The sequence below is a fragment of the Physeter macrocephalus genome, chromosome 18, assembly GCF_002837175.3.
Source record: "Physeter macrocephalus isolate SW-GA chromosome 18, ASM283717v5, whole genome shotgun sequence".
NCBI lineage: Eukaryota > Metazoa > Chordata > Mammalia > Artiodactyla > Physeteridae > Physeter > Physeter macrocephalus.
This window is the reverse complement of record NC_041231.1, coordinates 98,866,457-98,883,654: the sequence shown is the minus strand read 5'-3', so window position 1 is coordinate 98,883,654 and position 17,198 is coordinate 98,866,457. Positions and strand designations below refer to the sequence as shown.

The following is a 17,198-nucleotide window of genomic DNA, read 5'->3' as shown; positions in this document are numbered from 1 at the left end:
AGCCCAAATAATACAGTTTTAATTATTTAATTAATAATTAAAGCAGAAAGCCCCAATAATATGAATTTTAAAACAGAACATAGGTGACAAATGTATATAACCTCATCGCAGGAAAGAATTTCTTTAGAAGTCCGAAAACAGAACAAAACATAAACAACTGATCAAAATGGACAAAAATATGAGCAAGCAGTTTGCAGAACAAGAAATGTGAATACCTAACAGACAAGCAGGATATAGAGATTAAATCATACTCAGCATATGCTGAAAAATTAAAATGTTGGTAAAACCAAGTGACAATGACGTGGAAATGGAAACTTTCATATGCTATTGATGAGATGGTAATTGTTACAATCACCTCGAGAGCTATCTGTCAATATCTAGTTGAGCTAAATATGTGCGTATCCTATGACACAGCTATTCCAAATTCTAGTTATATTCCTTAGAGAAACTATTGCATAAGAAGAGCGCAAAAGAGAACTTCATCAGGATGCCCACTGGAGGATTGTTTGCAATTGCCAGAAACTTAGATACCAGCTAACTAATCTTCCATGAAGGAATTCATAAATAAATTGTGATATAATCCTATATTGGAATACTAATACAGCAGGAAATGTGAATGGACTCCCTTTACATGAATCCACATGCAATAATCCTAAAACATAATGTTGAATTAAAGATAGACTATTACAAAATGATTCTTAAAATGTGATACCCCTTATGTATATTTGAACCCACAAAGCAATATTACATAATGCTTGCAAATGTATCACATATGGTAAAAATATAAAAATAGATGTGATACACAAACATCAACTTCTTTCCTCTGGGAAAGAGGGTAGGAAAAGGGAAGATTGACGGTCTTTGGCTAAACCTGTAATTTTTAACCCTTTATCTTTTTAAAGCCTAGAACACCATGTTAACATTTTAAAAACTGAATAAGGCACACGTGGATAGTATAGTATTACTATCTTTTTCTGTATCTTTGACATACGTCATAATTAAGAGTTTAATATTTACAGGATGTTACAGTAAGCTTTCAATCAGCAGTCGGTTCCAAGGTGGCACTGAAGAGAGAGCTGGTACCTCTGTCTGCCCGAGTGTGCTGAGCACTCAGCGCTGTGATCCGAAGAATGAGAAAGAGGCTCCTGGGAGAGGGAAGGGGAAGGTCAAGGAGGAGGAGGAGATAGCACGTGGGATAAGGCATGGTATTGTGGGAAATGTGAGTGCCCTGGAGTAACTAACCATTAAGTGGTAGGAGATAACACAAGGTGGTGGAAGGTGTGGCTACAGAGGAAGATCAGACCTGTCTTAGCTGTTGGGTGAGATTTGATATCTTAGAAAGGTTAAACGTTCACTGAAAGCTCTTACTTAGAGGGTCATTTTCCTTTTCCAACACAATTGATTCTTTATGTTTCTTTCCTCCTGGACACTTCCAATAGTTGCAGTTTAACATCTCCTAGAGTCAAAGAACTGCATTTTTGGGAAGACCTTAGCAAATCATCTACTAGTCCAATCCCTTCATTTTATCCACCAAAGAACGTATTGGTCACTTTGAGGGCAAACCACTCTGAAAGTTTTTATCTTTGCAATCCAAGTTAACTCAGTTGGCTTTCTGGAAGAACTGATTCCTAGGAAAGATTTAGGAAAGAGTCAGGGGAAAGACTGTGTCCAGAGAAGTTGTTCACTGGTAGAGGATTTCATGAAAGTAATATTGTGATATATACAGATGGGTGCTTAATAAATTACAAATTATTTTGATGGATTCTTAATTATGAAAATTAATAAAAGAAGTTGTCTCTAATTCATTTTCTGAAGAATGAGATGGGGTGCCATCTCATTCTACCCCTAATTTGGGGATTTTTATCATAAATGAGAGAATTAAGATAAAGAATGCATAAGGCTTGGTCACTGTATGCAGAAGATGAAGATCATAGATAACACAGAGGATTCCAGTCCAGGTGACTGGGAGGAATGGGGGACCTGGGAAGGAGCAATGGTTTGCACAAGGGGACAATGGGAATGGTTTGCGTTCAGATTGTTGAATTTCAGAATATGACTACACACTCCAATCTGATTCATATGCCCCTTCCACAGCACCACAGCTTGCAGTGGCTCAGATAACCATAATCAAGTCCTTCTCAAGGATTCTCTGTAACGTTCTGAAATATGGTTTCTACCATAAAAGGACAATCTCTTCCTTTCCTTGATTCGAACTCCATCTCAAGAAAAATTTGGCAGCCTGAAAAGTGAAATCTAATAAATAGAATGCCCTTACTTTAGGGAAGTGCTCTCTTGTTTCTGGTCTTTTCTCCTCTCACTTTGGTCTGAAATCTTTGTTTCCTGATCCTCCATGTCATGCCTGAGCCATAGGTAAATCAGAATGTCCGTGAAGAATTCCTCTAGTTTATAAAAGTACCGTAACGGAAGACTCGGTCCAGGTGAAAACTGACAGGTGATTAGGGTGGAGAGTAGCATTAATCTGGGTTTGAAGATGAAGATTTTATTGACTCATTCCTTCTTTGCTCCAACAATTAGTGATCTCAACAGTTCTGGGCAGTCTCTTCGTGTTATCAAACTTTGGCTTGTATTTATACGTTAACACCCAAAACTATCCATTTGCAGTTAATGGACCCATTCTTTCCTGGGTTACCGATCTCTCTCCTCTTTATACAATTTTGCGCTAAGGTCATTTTGGAAAACACAGCAGCACACTGCTCATCTTTAGCAAACAACAGTGTCTCAGGTAAAGGCAAAAGTGCCCACTGCTTTAGCTCAGTTGTCCAATTTCTTTCTTGACTTGGCAGGAGGCCAGCATTCACTGCAAAGCATTTTATACATTTTTGCTCGCTTTCCTTCTTAGTTGCCAATATTTATTCGAAGGAAAATAGCTCAGCTCTCTCCTTATTCCAGTATTACTTGTGGAAATATCTGTATCTATCCTTATTTACATGTTAACGAAAAATTTAAGCAAAAAGCATTTCCTATGAGTCTTGTGTGTTTCCCGTATTACTCTCATGCTTAAAAGCACAGTAACACAAATTACAAAGCCTGTTTCTGACGGAAGGTATCCCTAAGATTGAAGCAATCAATGTTCAGCTATTGGTTCATCCTATGCAACTGTCAAAATCTAAGCTTAGTGTTGCCAATACCTGTCTTGGGAGTTCGGTCTAAATGAATTGAATGATGGGTAATATTTCCCAAACTAGGTGCAAAATGTTCTGAACAACTCAAGTTGACTTAATAGGCGCCATTAAAAAAAAACATAAGCAGATGCTAATCTACAAATACTCTCGTGTGCCCTGTATGGGCTCAGGAGCATATTAGCAGGAAAGCTTTATGATTGATGCTTGTAATTCATATGCATTAATACCTCTGTGCATGTCTGAGAACTCTGGAACATCAGGCAGTCTATAGAGCAATGCCTACACCATTCTCTTGCAAGCAAAGCAGGAGTGTTTAATTTTTAACGTAAAGTTGAGATTAGGATTTAGGAGAGTAGAAGGCTTCTTTGCCTTTAAGGACTTGATAGATTTGGGGGATGGGCACTAGCCTGAGAAGGCATGGTTGTTTCCTTGAAATCAGGGGAGCTTAACCTGGCTCTCCAGGGCTCCCCTGACATATTGTCAATTTTGGAAAAGAAAGAGAAAGGGAGTGTGGAAAAAAGGAATTCGCGTACTTAAAATTTTTGAAAAGTTTATTTTAAATAGTTTCTATTCATTAGGTTTGGTAAAATATAACAGTATATTGATTTAATATCCATGGATTCTGAATGTCTCCTTCATTTTTTATCATAACTCACACATTTTCTAAAATTTGATCATTTTTGTCAAGGTTTAATAATTTTGTTTTTTTCACCTGCTGAATTTCAAGGAAAAAAAGACATGATTTTAAATGGTCTTAAAAATAACTTACTTACAGATTGGGAAATGAAAGAATGTTCATTTCAGTAATTTTTCTTAATCCATAAAATGGAAAGATGGATTTACTTCCAGTGTAAATGGGTAGATCCTAGTGAATGTAACAGGTTTGCCCTTCATCTTTAAGGAAGTCCTGCAGGAATTTCTTCCAAGGTTGGCTTGGAAAGGTATTTTTACCTTCAATATAGCCTCTTTCCTATGTGCAAATTTCTGGACAGCAGCATGAAATCATGGACAGTGACTGGTCTCTGAATGGGAAAATCTGCATTCATTTCAGGTCTGGGGCCCAACCTTGTCCACATTGGACAGCTTTGGGCAACTTCTTTCATCTCTCTGCCTTCTTCCTTGTCAGGTGGTGGTCAGAACACCTCAACTCTTGGAATTGTTATGAGGATTCAATGTTAATTTTTTAGTTAAAAATATTTAAAAATATATAATTTTATGACATTTAGTGTTCATATATAGTATTTACTATATTTATTATCGTGTAAATATATTTTATAAATGAATGCGTACATTAAAATATTTAATATATACATCAGTAAAAAGACCAGCAGAGTTTTTTAAACATACTAGAAGCTCACCAAGTGCTGTCTGTCTCTGTCTGCCCGCTACAATGGACTGTCTTCCCCTGCAAACTAATCCTTGTGATCCTTTGTGAATGGCTTTGAAAGCATATCTTTATCTATGTATACTGTGTATCTGTTCTTCTACTCTTAAGTTCCAATAACTCGCTCTAATATGACCTCTCTTTAGACTCCTCTTAGCTTTTAAATTTCCCCTTCCATTCCTGTAAATAACATGTCCTTTTACATGTAAGATGGCAACAAACTATTACAATAATTTGTGTGGATAAAATATGTATCACAGAGGAAAAAAGCTCTATTGACATAAGATGTATAAAAATAAATAGAATTCCTCTTCAGCATGCTTCTGTATTATAAAAAACTGTTTTGGAAGCTCATGAGATCACAGGATCCTGGCTTGTTGGGAAGATGCGTACAACCTGGCTTGTTAGTGGCAGAGATATTCCTTTGATCATTCACTTCACAAGTCCTAGTGCATATTGTAATGCTTCCCTCAGTGAATTAGACCATCTTATTTTCCGAGAGAGAAATAATTTGCGTGTCACACATTTACACACCCGTGATACCCACTTAGAAGCTCCCTGTAGCGGGCTACTGACCGCTACCCCGCACACTCAGTTGTGTTTCATGTATAACCGAAGTTCTCCCACTTGGAAAAAGGGCCAATCTGCATTTCTTGCCAGCGTTACATGATCCTAGTACCTGTTCCTTCACCTGCTCTCTACGAACACAATTGTGATTCTGTCCTAATGGCCAGTTATCATTAGCTGATCATGAGCTTTTGTTAAACAGCCCTGAGGGGCTCAACACACTGTTGATACCGTCCTGCCCTAAAAGGATAACAGTGAGTATTAGCTGCTGTCTGTTTTCAAGATTGAAAGGGCACTAATCTGCCAATAGAGATGATAGGTAAGAACCTGTGTGTCCTATTTTGACCCCTGTTCTCTTTACTACCAGCAGCTACGCTCTGCATGGCAGGCAAGGTTTCTGTGTCCTGTGTCTGCCGTCTCATACCCTTTCTTGGTTGGGTTGCATGATGCCACACGCGTCTGTCCTAAAATAGTGTTGAGGGTCCTCTGAAGAAAAACTACCTAAGAGTTCTCTGTGTGTCAGCGGGATGGTTGGAGAAGGAAAGGTGTGCTTGGCTGTTACACATATTTTGGATCAGATTTCTACTTGGCAGAATGCTAATTGTGTAACCTGGGGAATTTATTTCATTGTATTGAGATTCTGTTTCCTGAAGCGTAAAATGGAAATGATGGTTCCATCTTACAGTGTTGGTGTGATGATTAAATGAGGTGATCTATAATATACAAAGGCATCCCCACACATCCACACACACATTTGTCGTTGATGTATTAGTCTTGATAGGCTAGATTAATCTTCAGTAAAAACAACTCCAAAATGTCAGTGGCTTAAAGCGACACAAGTTCATTTTGCACACTACGTGTCCCTTGCGTGTCAGCAGGCAGCTTCGTTTCACTCCACAACCCGAAAGGAAGCAGCAGCCATCACCTTGAACTTCTGCTCATCACACATAGGTCAGAACTGGTCACCTGGCTCCACCCACCCTCAAGGGCTCTAGACGTACAGACTACGATCCAACCATGTACCTGAAGCCTGAAGATAGTAAATCAGAAATATTTGGAGGGCAGTATTAATGCCTACAATATTTGTCTTACAAAAATGAGATAGGGCTTCGCTGGTGGCGCAGTGGTTGAGAGTCCGCCTGCCGACGCAGGGGACGCGGGTTCGTGCCACGGTCCGGGAGGATCCCACGTGCCGCGGAGCGGCTGGGCCCGTGAGCCATGGCCGCTGCGCCTGCGCGTCCGGAGCCTGTGCTCCACAACGGGAGGGGCCGCAACAGTGAGAGGCCCGCGTACCGCAAAAAAAAAAAAAAAAAAAAAAAAAAAAAAAAAAGAGATAGTATTGTAGTCAGTTCTCTGAACATTAATTTTCTTATTAACAATGCATTGTGGAAATCCTTCCAAGCCAACTTGTTTAAATATAACTCATTATTTTTAGTGGCACCATATGCTGTAAACATACTATAATCTATGCAGCCATTTCTTTATTGGTGGACTTTGTTTTATTCCATTGCGATATAAACACCTATGTGATATTTGTAACATCTTTATACTCTGGGGCTTTTATTTCTATAAGATAAATATCCAGAAGTATCTAAGTCTGCCAAAATTAACCTGGTTCAGAAAGGAAAGCATAAGGCTATGTGTATAAGCCTATACGTCTCAGTTTAAATGGGAGTTGGCATTTGCAGCAAAATGTAAAGAAACTAAATAGTTCAGAACAACAGACCTCTCACTTAACTAAACTTTAACAATCCACAACCTGTACCTATCTATCCTCTCTTTTAACCTGGAAATAAGCAGAAATATCTGATCCCAAATTTTAAAATTTAGACTGAGAGCCTTCTTTGGACACTGGCAATACAGCCTTTAAAGATGCTTGACTTAAACAAGACTTTGCAGAAATTTTCCTGCCTTCTTTAATCAGTCACAAAAATTCTATTCACTCTGAAAGCATGGCCCATTATGGAGAAGATCCTCTTATTTGGACTAAAGAACTAGACCACTCCAGCCCTCTTCCCACCCATGGCAATGCAGGAAAAGAAAGAAACATTCCAAAATAACACTGTAATCAAGAAAATACAGGAGTTCACTCTGATGGTTTCCCCTGGATCACCTCTTTTTCCACCTGTTTTGTGTAACTGCTTCCAATCTCCCCTTCTCATTAGGTTGCTATCTGCTAAATATTTGCAGAACAATTTGCACAGAACAATCCCTTAGTAAGCATAATTATCACAAGCCTAGAAGGAAAATGGCTTTCTATTCAGAGTTTTAGGAGAAAAATAGAAAAAACAAATCCTTAGCTAAAATGAAAAAAAACACACGCACACCAAAAAACTGCTCACATCATTTAGATGTCTTAACTATATTTTTAAGAGCTTAAGTTCTAAAAACAGAGATATGAAATTGTTTCTTCAAACCTACTGTCCACTGACCTCTTCCTGGCTCTTATACCAAAAACCCATCAGGTTGGATTAAGAAATAAAAAGGGAAAAGCTTGGGCCCAAAGAACTTTTGCTATAAGCTCTTAAACACAGTTTGAAGAAAAACATTGGGGTAGAAAGCCTTCTTTTAGGAGAATCAAGGCTTGCCAGTCGTACAGCTGGTTTCTAACCTCTATCTGTAGGAGTGATATTCAAAATATTTAATAACTAGACTTGGCAGGAGTCGGAGACTATTAGAAAAAGATATCAGCCATAAACAATCCATACAGCTGTACCAGTGCACAAGGGCTGAATATGAGCTCTGCTGATACATCACTGAATTGCCTAAAGAATTTTTACCAGTCTCCCACAGCATGCTCTGATCACGTCTCCTTGCTCAGAATATAAATGCCGTATACTAAATGTAAAAAAGCCTGGAAGCTGTATCCCCGTCTTAAATAACAGTCTACTTCCATTCCATTTCATACTTCCATTCCAGCATCAGCAAAAATAGAAACAAAACACTAAAGCAAAGACAGCATACACACACACACACACACACGCACACACACACAGACGTAGCAGTAATGTTGCACAATTCTGTGTGATCCATTTGGAAGTAATTTTTAAAGCTGTTCTTAAATTTGTACTTTGTAGATTAGCTTACAGTTCTGGCTTTAACATAGTACACATTTAGATCAAACTTAGAAAAAAATAGATGCTATTCCTCTGTGAGAAATATAATAGATGCTCTTCTTATGTGAGAGTTAATAATGAGGGAGTGTGTTAAGTTTTCTAGGACTGCTGTAACAAACTGCCACAAAGTTGGTGGCTTAAAACAACAGGGATTTATCTTCTTGCAGTTCTGGAGACCAGTTCTGTCTCTCCTCTGTGTGTCTTTTATTTTTTTATTTTTTTCGGTATGCGGGTCTCTCACTGCCGTGGCCTCTCCCGTTGCGGAGCACAGGCTCCGGACGCGCAGGCCCAGCGGCCGTGGCTCACGGGCCCAGCCGCTCCGCGGCATGTGGGATCCTCCCAGACCGGGGCGCGAACTCGGTTCCCCTGCATCGGCAGGCAGACGCGCAACCACTGCGCCACCAGGGAAGCCCATCTGGGTGTCTTTTATAAGGACACTTGCCATTGGATTTAGGGTCCACCCAGATAATCCAGGAAGATCTCCTTACCATGAGATCCTTAAATTAATTACATCTGCAAAGAACCTTTTTTCCAAATAAAGTCATATTCATGGATTCCAGGGATTTGACATGGACATATCTTTTCGGGGCCACCATTCAACCCACTGTAGGGAAGATAGGAACAAGAGAGGAGGCGGACAGACGGCCAGAAGCAGGAAGAAAATTTATCGGATAGCTTGAGTTTAAATCAAAGAAAAAAAATTAAGGAAGAAAAAAAATGTTTAATCTTTTCTTCCATCAGATATGTACAGTGATATTCTTCTAGGTACATCTCTCTTTGAATGGTTCCACTGCTTTGTCTTGTATTGACACTACTGTTTTGTATTTTGACTCCTTTTCATAAGAGTTAAAGCACTATATGAGCATTTCCAAATTTCTCCCCTTAACTTTGATTCTGACTTCCTTTGAGCCTAATAACTGTTGAGCATTAAAAGTAGGATGGAGCACAGCCAAGCAGAAAGCAGAACAAAATCTCAGTTTGCAGCTGCCTTCCCATCACCATAATGGTGGCATCTTCTGGAAAGCTCAGTTTTCACCCCCTGCCTTGCTGAGTGTAACTCTCTCCTGCCAGACTAATGACCATCCTTGACTGTCCCCTCCCCCACCACGAACTCCTTCTAGCCCGTGAGCTTGCCTTCACCGCACTGCCACCACCACTCCCAGCATTCTGACCCCAGCTGCTACTGACCAACTTTCCCAGGGAAATCCTCCTTCATCAACTCCATGTCTTCCACATTAAATCACTGCAGAACTCCCTTTACACACGCTCACACTCAGATAGTAATTGTACTTTACACACGCTCACACTCAGATAGTAAATGTACTTTACACACACTCACACTCAGATAGTAAATGTACTTTTCTCCATGGCTGCTCCTAATTATAAGTTAACACACATGTTTTCAGTTGGCTGTGTTGTGTTATTTGTCCTTTCATTGAGTGCATCCTCTCTTAAACTTTAAGCTCTGCAAGATCAGGCGTCCTATCTGCTACTTTCTTCAGAATCAAAATATGGTCTCCACTGGTAGGCAATTAATACTATTACCGGGCTGATTCCTAGCAGGTGCTTCTCAAACCTTAATGTGACTCTGAATCACCAGGAGGATCTGTTAAAATGCAGATTCTGGGGTAGAGCTTGAGGGGCTGCATTTCTTCTATCCCATTTAGATCATCTGGGTAAAAAAATCACATGCAAGTTACACAGACTCTGTGTTGAGAACCCCTGAGGTAGTTGATAGAAATGCTCTGGACTGTCTTTCCCTTCAATGTTTCCCTCCTTTCTCTTAAAAGTCAAAAAAAAAAATGCCACAATACCATCTATATTTTCCAAGAATGCCGTAGGATGACCATTTATTTTCTCCCACTGTCAACGCAGGGAGATGATTATCAAAGGCAGCAATAGAGCTGAGCCGTAATTACAAGGATCATAATTAAACACAGGTTTGTCTTATGGGATGCGACCAACGCAGACTCTGTATGACATGTCTTGGCATCGAGAGCTCTAGGGACATTAGAGTAACGGGTGGTAGAAGGCGGCTTCGCTGAGGCAGCATTCAGGGTACAGAGCAGGATCAAGAAAAAAATGCCAGACGTGTGCACACCTGTTCTGCTGCCTGCTGCGGGTCAGAGGAAAGGGGGTGCTGGCAGCCACCAGACACAGGCATCTTCTTCCAAACTGCAGCCAGCACTGAGGTATATTCCCCTCTCCACCCACCTTCTGTTGTAACAATAGAAGACTGGGCTTCTCAGCTTTCGAATTCAGCCCGAGACACTAACATTCATATCTTCTAAGAGGAGCAAGGTCTTATAGAACTTGCAGCCCTGATGGAAATGCTCTACCACCTGGCCCACCTAATACAGCAGCCACTACGTACATGTGACAATTGGGCACTTGAAGTGTGGCTAGTGCAACTGAGGCACTGAGATTTAATTTCATTTAATTTTAATTTATTAAAGTGTAAATAGCCTCATGTGGCTAGTGGATACCATTATGGGCCAGCATAGTTAGAAGCTGCAGATTCAGGGAAGACTGCTTAGGTAGATGAACCACCGAACAAGGGGACAGCTCTCTGAGGTTCACCTTAGGCCTCTACACACTAAACTTTGAATAAAGAGCCCCCGAGCTGCAGGGCATCACCATCAATATTTGAGACTAAGCTGGTGGTCGTGTCAGTGTTCTCTCTACTACAGCATAACTTGGCCAGTTAAGATAGAGACACCTGAGCTCTTAGGTGTGGTTTAGTATTCAGCAAGCGAATCAGACTGCTTTGGGCTCCATTGTTTTAATAAGACCCTGCAGGGTTTCTGCAGGTCTGTTGTTCTTATCTGTGGGCAGAGAGGTGGGAAAGGCATGCAATTTTTTAAAAACTCATTTAAGAAAAAGATGTATATATATTTTTTCTTTTCAGAAGGTAGTTAAGAGGTGATACAATTTGGGAGAGGGATCTAGGATTTGAAAAAGAGAATAACAAATATTTGCCCAAAACACAATGCAAGAAATTCCCTCATACACTTCTCCAGCAGAGCAAATGCGTCCTTGGCCACCTTTAAGATGAGGCTTATAATCAGTCAGGGACCAAGTGACGTGAATGTGACATGAGAAGAAACTGAGATTTATCTGTGGCTGCTTTGGCTGGTAATCCAGGTGAGAAGGGAGGGGTCCCTGAAGGCCCCGCTGGGTTGTAATTAAAGAGAGCAGAACTCTTACCCTAGGATTCCCTGACATCTCCTTCTAGAGCAGAGGCCGTGGCAGCTGGACACCTGGCGTTCCTAACTACAGAATGCAAATGAAGCTTGGAATGTGCTGATTTGGGCAGAATGCTTTGCAGATGAGAAGTAATGTAAATGACCGGGTGGGAGAATTGGGGTGATCAGAAGCATATTATAACACAGTAATTTAATACCCCCAGTGGGTGGTTGACTCTTTTCTCTAGGAGGTGAGTTGTATGTGTAGAATTTGCCCAGTGTGGGAGGAGAGAGTAGCAATGACCTGCCTTTTGTGGTAGTGGAAGACACAGGGTATTATGAAATTCACTTTGGAGAAATTCCTGGAAACAATTGGTGGTGATATCTCATCCTTTAACTGACACTGTTTCAGTGTCTGGAAAGGAGGACAAGGGCTCACAGGGTATGGGGCGCAGAGGGAATAACAGGCGTGGTGTCAGGCACACCTGGCTGTCAACACCTGTTTCCCCACTTAGGCTTTGCATCAAGATCACCTGGGGAGCTTGTTAAAACTACAGGTTCCTGGGCCCTGCACTGACCTACTAAGCCAGGATCTCAGGCCTTGAGGCCCCCAAAGTCTCTTTTTAAAATAAGCACACAAGGTGATTGTGCTACGAGGCTTCTCTAAGCCTTAGCTCTCCAAAAAGTGATGTAGGATTCACAATACCGGAGTCAGGATTATTGTGTAGATATAGCGTCGTTAAAAAACAAAAACAAAAACAAAAAAACCTCAGGAAACATGCAGATCAAACAAAGGCTCGATAACTTGTAGCTGTTATTATTGAGCCATGGGTTTGCCTTAAGACACTGTTCTTTCTTTAGAGCTTTCAATTGATGTCATTTGCCTTGCTAAGCCTTATTCACTGTGCTGAAACAGCGGGGAATCTTCAGCCAAATTAGCTGGGATCCCAAAGTTGCAAGTTGTTCCCGAGGATTGACGAAAGCAGCCTTTTCTGTCCCTTTTCGCTCTAAGTTTTAATGACACTGGTGTAAGGCCCCCCTTCAGGTCGGGGAATTTCTATTGAACGTGAAAACATCAATCATGTTGTAACACGTTGTCGGCTCCAGTGAAAGTCAGCGGCTGTGGGTTGGACCCACCCGAGAATGGTAATCTGTTCTGGTCCCAGAAAGGCGCTTGCACCCCGAGGGCTCCCAGCGCAGCTGCCTTCTGGGTGGTGTATCTGGCTTTCATTTGGCAGCGGGAGGCTCGAGGAAAAGGGGGAGGGGAGGCTAGCGTTCTGCCCTGCAGCTCGAAGAGAGCGAAGGTAGCTGCAAACCCGGCAGGCTCAGGTCGCTGGCGCTGAGACGTACGGAGGGTGGGGCTGCCGATGGAGGAGGCGCGCGGGAGGCGGCGGGAGTGGAGCATCCCAGGTGGGACCGCCGAGTGCCTTCCGGAAACCCTCCTCGGGCCTCGGGATCCGGATTGGCTCGCGCAGGGAGGTCGGCGAGGTCAAGCCCCTTTCGGCGCCTTCTCCTGACCCGCCCCGCCGCGGCCGCGCGGCTGTGGAGACGCGGGTGCGGGGCGTGGCAGGGGCATGCTGGCCAGGCGGCGGGGCGCGAGTGGCAGCGCGCGGGGGCCGGAGCAGCACCCGGCCCGGGACGCCCGGGGGCCGGATGGCGGAGCCCACGCGCGCCGCGGAGCCGGGGAGGTTTGCGCTCCGCTCGCCGCGCTGCAGGGAGGGCGCGGTGCCAGGCGCGAGCTCCCAGAGACCCAAAAAGAAAGCTTTTTATTTGCTGAGTTTGAAGCCCCTGAAGGAGCCCGCCCCCAACGACAACAACAACAACGTGTCCTTTGTGATCCATTGTCAACTAGGCAAGGAGATCAAACACATTTGCAGCAACTGCAGTCGTGGGGAGGACGCCCGGGACGGTGAGTGCCGGGGCGCGTCGGGGCGGCGGTGAGCGCGGGAGGCGGCTGTGCCGGTCCCCACTTTGGGGGCGCCGCCGTCGTCTCTGCCCGGAGAACTGCGGGGACATCCGCCCTCTACCCAGGCGTGACGCCCGCCCGTCCGGCACTTTGCAGAGTGCTGCCCGGAGCCAAACCCGGACCGCGTGCGTGCACAGACCATTGATGGAAATGCTCCCCTACAGGAGGGCTTTGAAACAGTTAAAGCGGCAACTCTGGGATTTTTCTCTTGGGGAAGGTGGGGCTTTAGGGGCTTCATCAGGGGCAAGATTATTAGCTTTAAGAAGAGGCTTCCGCCAGTTTTCTTAGCTTTCTGGGCTTCTTAGCTGTTCTCCCATCGTTGCGTTAGGATAGGATATAAGCTTTGCTGGGCTGCGTTACAGATGTGGGCTTCGGGCGGATTCACTTCGGAGCGGTGGTTGGGCCTCGGCCACAGCGCCCTGGAGACTAGACTTGTGGAGTTGTGAATGATGTCCGCTCCGAGTGGGACGTGGCCGGGACTTCTGGAGCGCCGCCGCCGGCCGCTCTTGCACCGATGCCTCAGGGCCAAAATGTGGGAGGTGGGGGAGGAACGGCAGCGGCTTCCTCCAGGTGTGCCCCGCGAGCCGAAGGGCCCCCTCCGAGAACGATCCGGAGCGGGGCGGTGAAAGGGGGCCGGGCTGCCGGCGGCTCTGAGCTGAAGGCGCCAAGGAGGAGGGACAGCGTTGCGCGGACCGGGCAGAAGCCTCCGCAGACGTGGACGCGCCTGTGGGGCGGTGCATTAGCCAGGCAGTTCGAAGCAGCTCATAGAGCAGACTCCGGAGGGCCACTGAAGGTCTCGGAAAAGTTTTAGGCAGCAGGTTTTGCAGGGAGAGCATTAGCTACTGGCCAGCCTGAAGCTCATCGCCTGCCTTGACGCTCACACCTGCTTGGGCAGGCAGATTTTTCCTATCCACCAGGCCGCTTCGCCTGTTGCCTTCGGAAGAACGCGTTATCACCTAGAATTTCTCCCGTTCCTGCTGGCCTCCGAGGTGCAGCGTAATGAAGCGACTGGTTTGGCTAATGTCTTTTCAGAATTAGAGTCCTGCTAGCGTCATTATACTTTTCTTTGATTAAACTGCCAGAGAGGCTGTGCAGGATGGCAGTAGGCATCCGAGGGGAAGATCGTGCAGGAGGAAGGAAGGCGCACAAAACACGCTGAGGCAGCTCCTGTTAGGTTTGGGGGAGGATATCTGTTTATGAGAAGCACACACTGACATGTGTTTGGTCCTTTGGTTACTCTATAAGCTGCTGACGCCTAGGGAATATAAATGGATTAATGGGGCGATGTAAAGCCAGACATTTACCATCTAATGTAATAGAGCATGAGATGCAGGCTAAAATATTTATTAAATGAGTCACTCTGATGACTGAATTGCTTCCCAAATGGGCTACTTCCACAACCTTGGGGGTTTATTTAAATTAGGCTCTCTGAACGTTGCTACAGTAAGGAAAGGTCTGTATCTGCACTCAAGGATGTGTGTTCATGTGTGTAATTATGAACACCATGCTTCCGCTTCCAACACGCATCATCTCTACCGCCTCAAACACTCCGGAATGTCTTAAGGGGCTACTTATGGATGTTCACATATTACCTGATAGGACTGAAGCATTTAATTTCAAAGGATTCTTGTTTAGGGGAGACCTCATGTTGTGGTGCCTAATTTTTGCTGAATTCTACACTTGCTAATCCTGCCTTCCAGTGTGGGGTGTGCTTCGTTAGTCACTGAAATAAAATGAGGGCAGGAGCTTAACGCTTCTACTTTTACTGCCAGAACCCAAAGCAGCACTGCCCACTGTGAAAGGAAAGGAAGTTCAAATAAATTTCACTTTCTGCAGGGATTGACCTTGAATGATAGTTTGTCATGAGTGGATGTTCTGTGAGCTAAGCTCTCCAGAAGCTGTTTTCAATTTGAGTCATCTTGTCTGCATGCCAGGAGAGCCAGCTCTTTTAAAGGAAATGTGTAGTAAAGACTGTAGTAATGCTCACAGATTTGGTAGGGCTCCATAGAGGAGGACATTTCTTGCCATGGGGTGTACCTGCCTTGTGTCCAGTACCATAAATATGTTAGGTTTCTCCTCAGCACCACTGAGGTCATTTAGTAGCAACCAAGGACAATACTGGTCCAGCTGGAAAGCCCTCACTTGAAATTTTTCCCAGGGAAAATTTTATAGAGGCATTGCTCACTGAGTCTCATTCTTAATTTCCTCATATATAAAATATATTGAAACATATTTAAAGCACATTTTAATAACTTTCAGTCTAAAGGCGATCTATAACTAAAAGTATTTGGCTGCTATAGAATAAATTTTAAAAGAAAGAGTATCCCTGGCTCAGTGAACATATGAAAGTTGAAATTACATTTTGGCACTTGCCATTTTACTTGAGAGTATTTTTTTGAGTTCCGGGTGTCCACTAACTAGTACTAAAGATGCTTTGCTGACCTTATTTTTAAGTAGAACATTACTTTAAAAAATTGTAGAATACAGTTCACCATTAATGGCCAAAGACATTTTGTGTTTCTTTCATCTTTGCTGTTTTGGTTCAATACCGAAGCCATTTTCAGATGAGGAGACAAGCTTGTGTAGCACTTTGGTGTAAAGGCCACAAACAAGTGAAGGGTAGAAAAAACACTGAAATCCTTCTCTGTTAATATTTGAAACTAAGGTGCTTTCCACTGTGCCTCAAGTGGATTATTTTTTTATATGGCACCTATACTGAACGTAGAAAATTAAGTACTGTTTGTGTGTGTGTGTGTCTGTGTTACATACATGTGCAGTCTTGATAAGCCAGGTTTATTAAGCTATAGAACTGGAAGGAACTACACAATTTCCTAGTACCTTTAATTTTATCTGCCTTACATACTTGATAGAGAGGCTGGCATTGGTAGGAATAGAGGGAGAGAAATTTTTAGCTAAATAGATTAGAAGTTATGAACATTATAAAGCTGCAAGAGGGCTTCCCTGGTGGCACAGTGGTTAAGAATCTGCCTGCCAATGCAGGGGACACGGGTTTGAGCCCTGGTCCGGGAAGATCCCACATGCCGTGGAGCAACTAGCCCGTGCACCACAACTACTGAGCCTACGCTCTAGAGCCCAGGAGCCACAACTACTGAGCCCGCGTGCCACAACTACTGAAGCCTAGGTGCCTAGAGCCCGTGCTCCGCAACAAGAGAAGCCACTGCAATGAGAAGCCCGCGCACCGCAACCAAGAGTAGCCCCTGCTCGCTGCAACTAGAGAAAGCCTGCACGCAGCAACGAAGACCCAACGCATACAAAAATTAATTAATTAATTTAAAAAAAGGTGCAAGTGACATAGCTAAAGTATCACCTAACTTATATTGGAAGTCAATAGGAGAATATGATTTAATTTACAAATAGTTAAAAATCAACTCTAGGGAGAAATCTATTCTAGAAAACAAGGTATTTCTCTATATAATTTCATATATATTTTCTATTCTTATTTAAATTCCTTTTGAGTCTATTAGTGAGGAATTATTGTAGGAATGACAATGTCATTAATAATTGTGTATTAAAATGTAATTTCAAGTAATTTTTAATAGAAATGAAACATTTTAAAAACAGTTTTTAGAAATATTTTGAAGCCTCTGTCTTATGGTGGCCTGTTTAAGAAGTAATCATATGATAGATTTAGAAACAAGACATATATATATTTTTTTATCATCTTTATTGTAGTATAATTGCTTTACGATGTTGTGTCAGTTTCTGCTGTATAAAAAAGTGAATCAGGGGCTTCCCTGGTGGCGCAGTGGTTGAGAGTCCGCCTGCCGATGCAGGGGACACGGGTTCGTGCCCCGGTCCGGGAAGATCCCACATGCC

General features: G+C 43.2%; 1 protein-coding gene across 3 annotated transcripts in view; it reads left to right on the top strand.

Moving 5' to 3' along the window:
* The window catches only part of PHACTR1 (phosphatase and actin regulator 1), a 545,598-nt gene that overhangs the window by 291,167 nt on the left and 237,233 nt on the right, over positions 1–17,198 (top strand). Inside the window, exon 1 of one of the 3 annotated variants that reach the window (XM_028479166.2) lies at positions 13,202–13,304. The exons of the other annotated variants lie outside the window; for them this stretch is intronic. The gene's annotated coding sequence lies outside the window, so the exon portion shown is untranslated. Of the gene's footprint in view, positions 1–13,201; positions 13,305–17,198 lie in introns of those variants that run through there. 3 annotated transcript variants of the gene reach the window in all.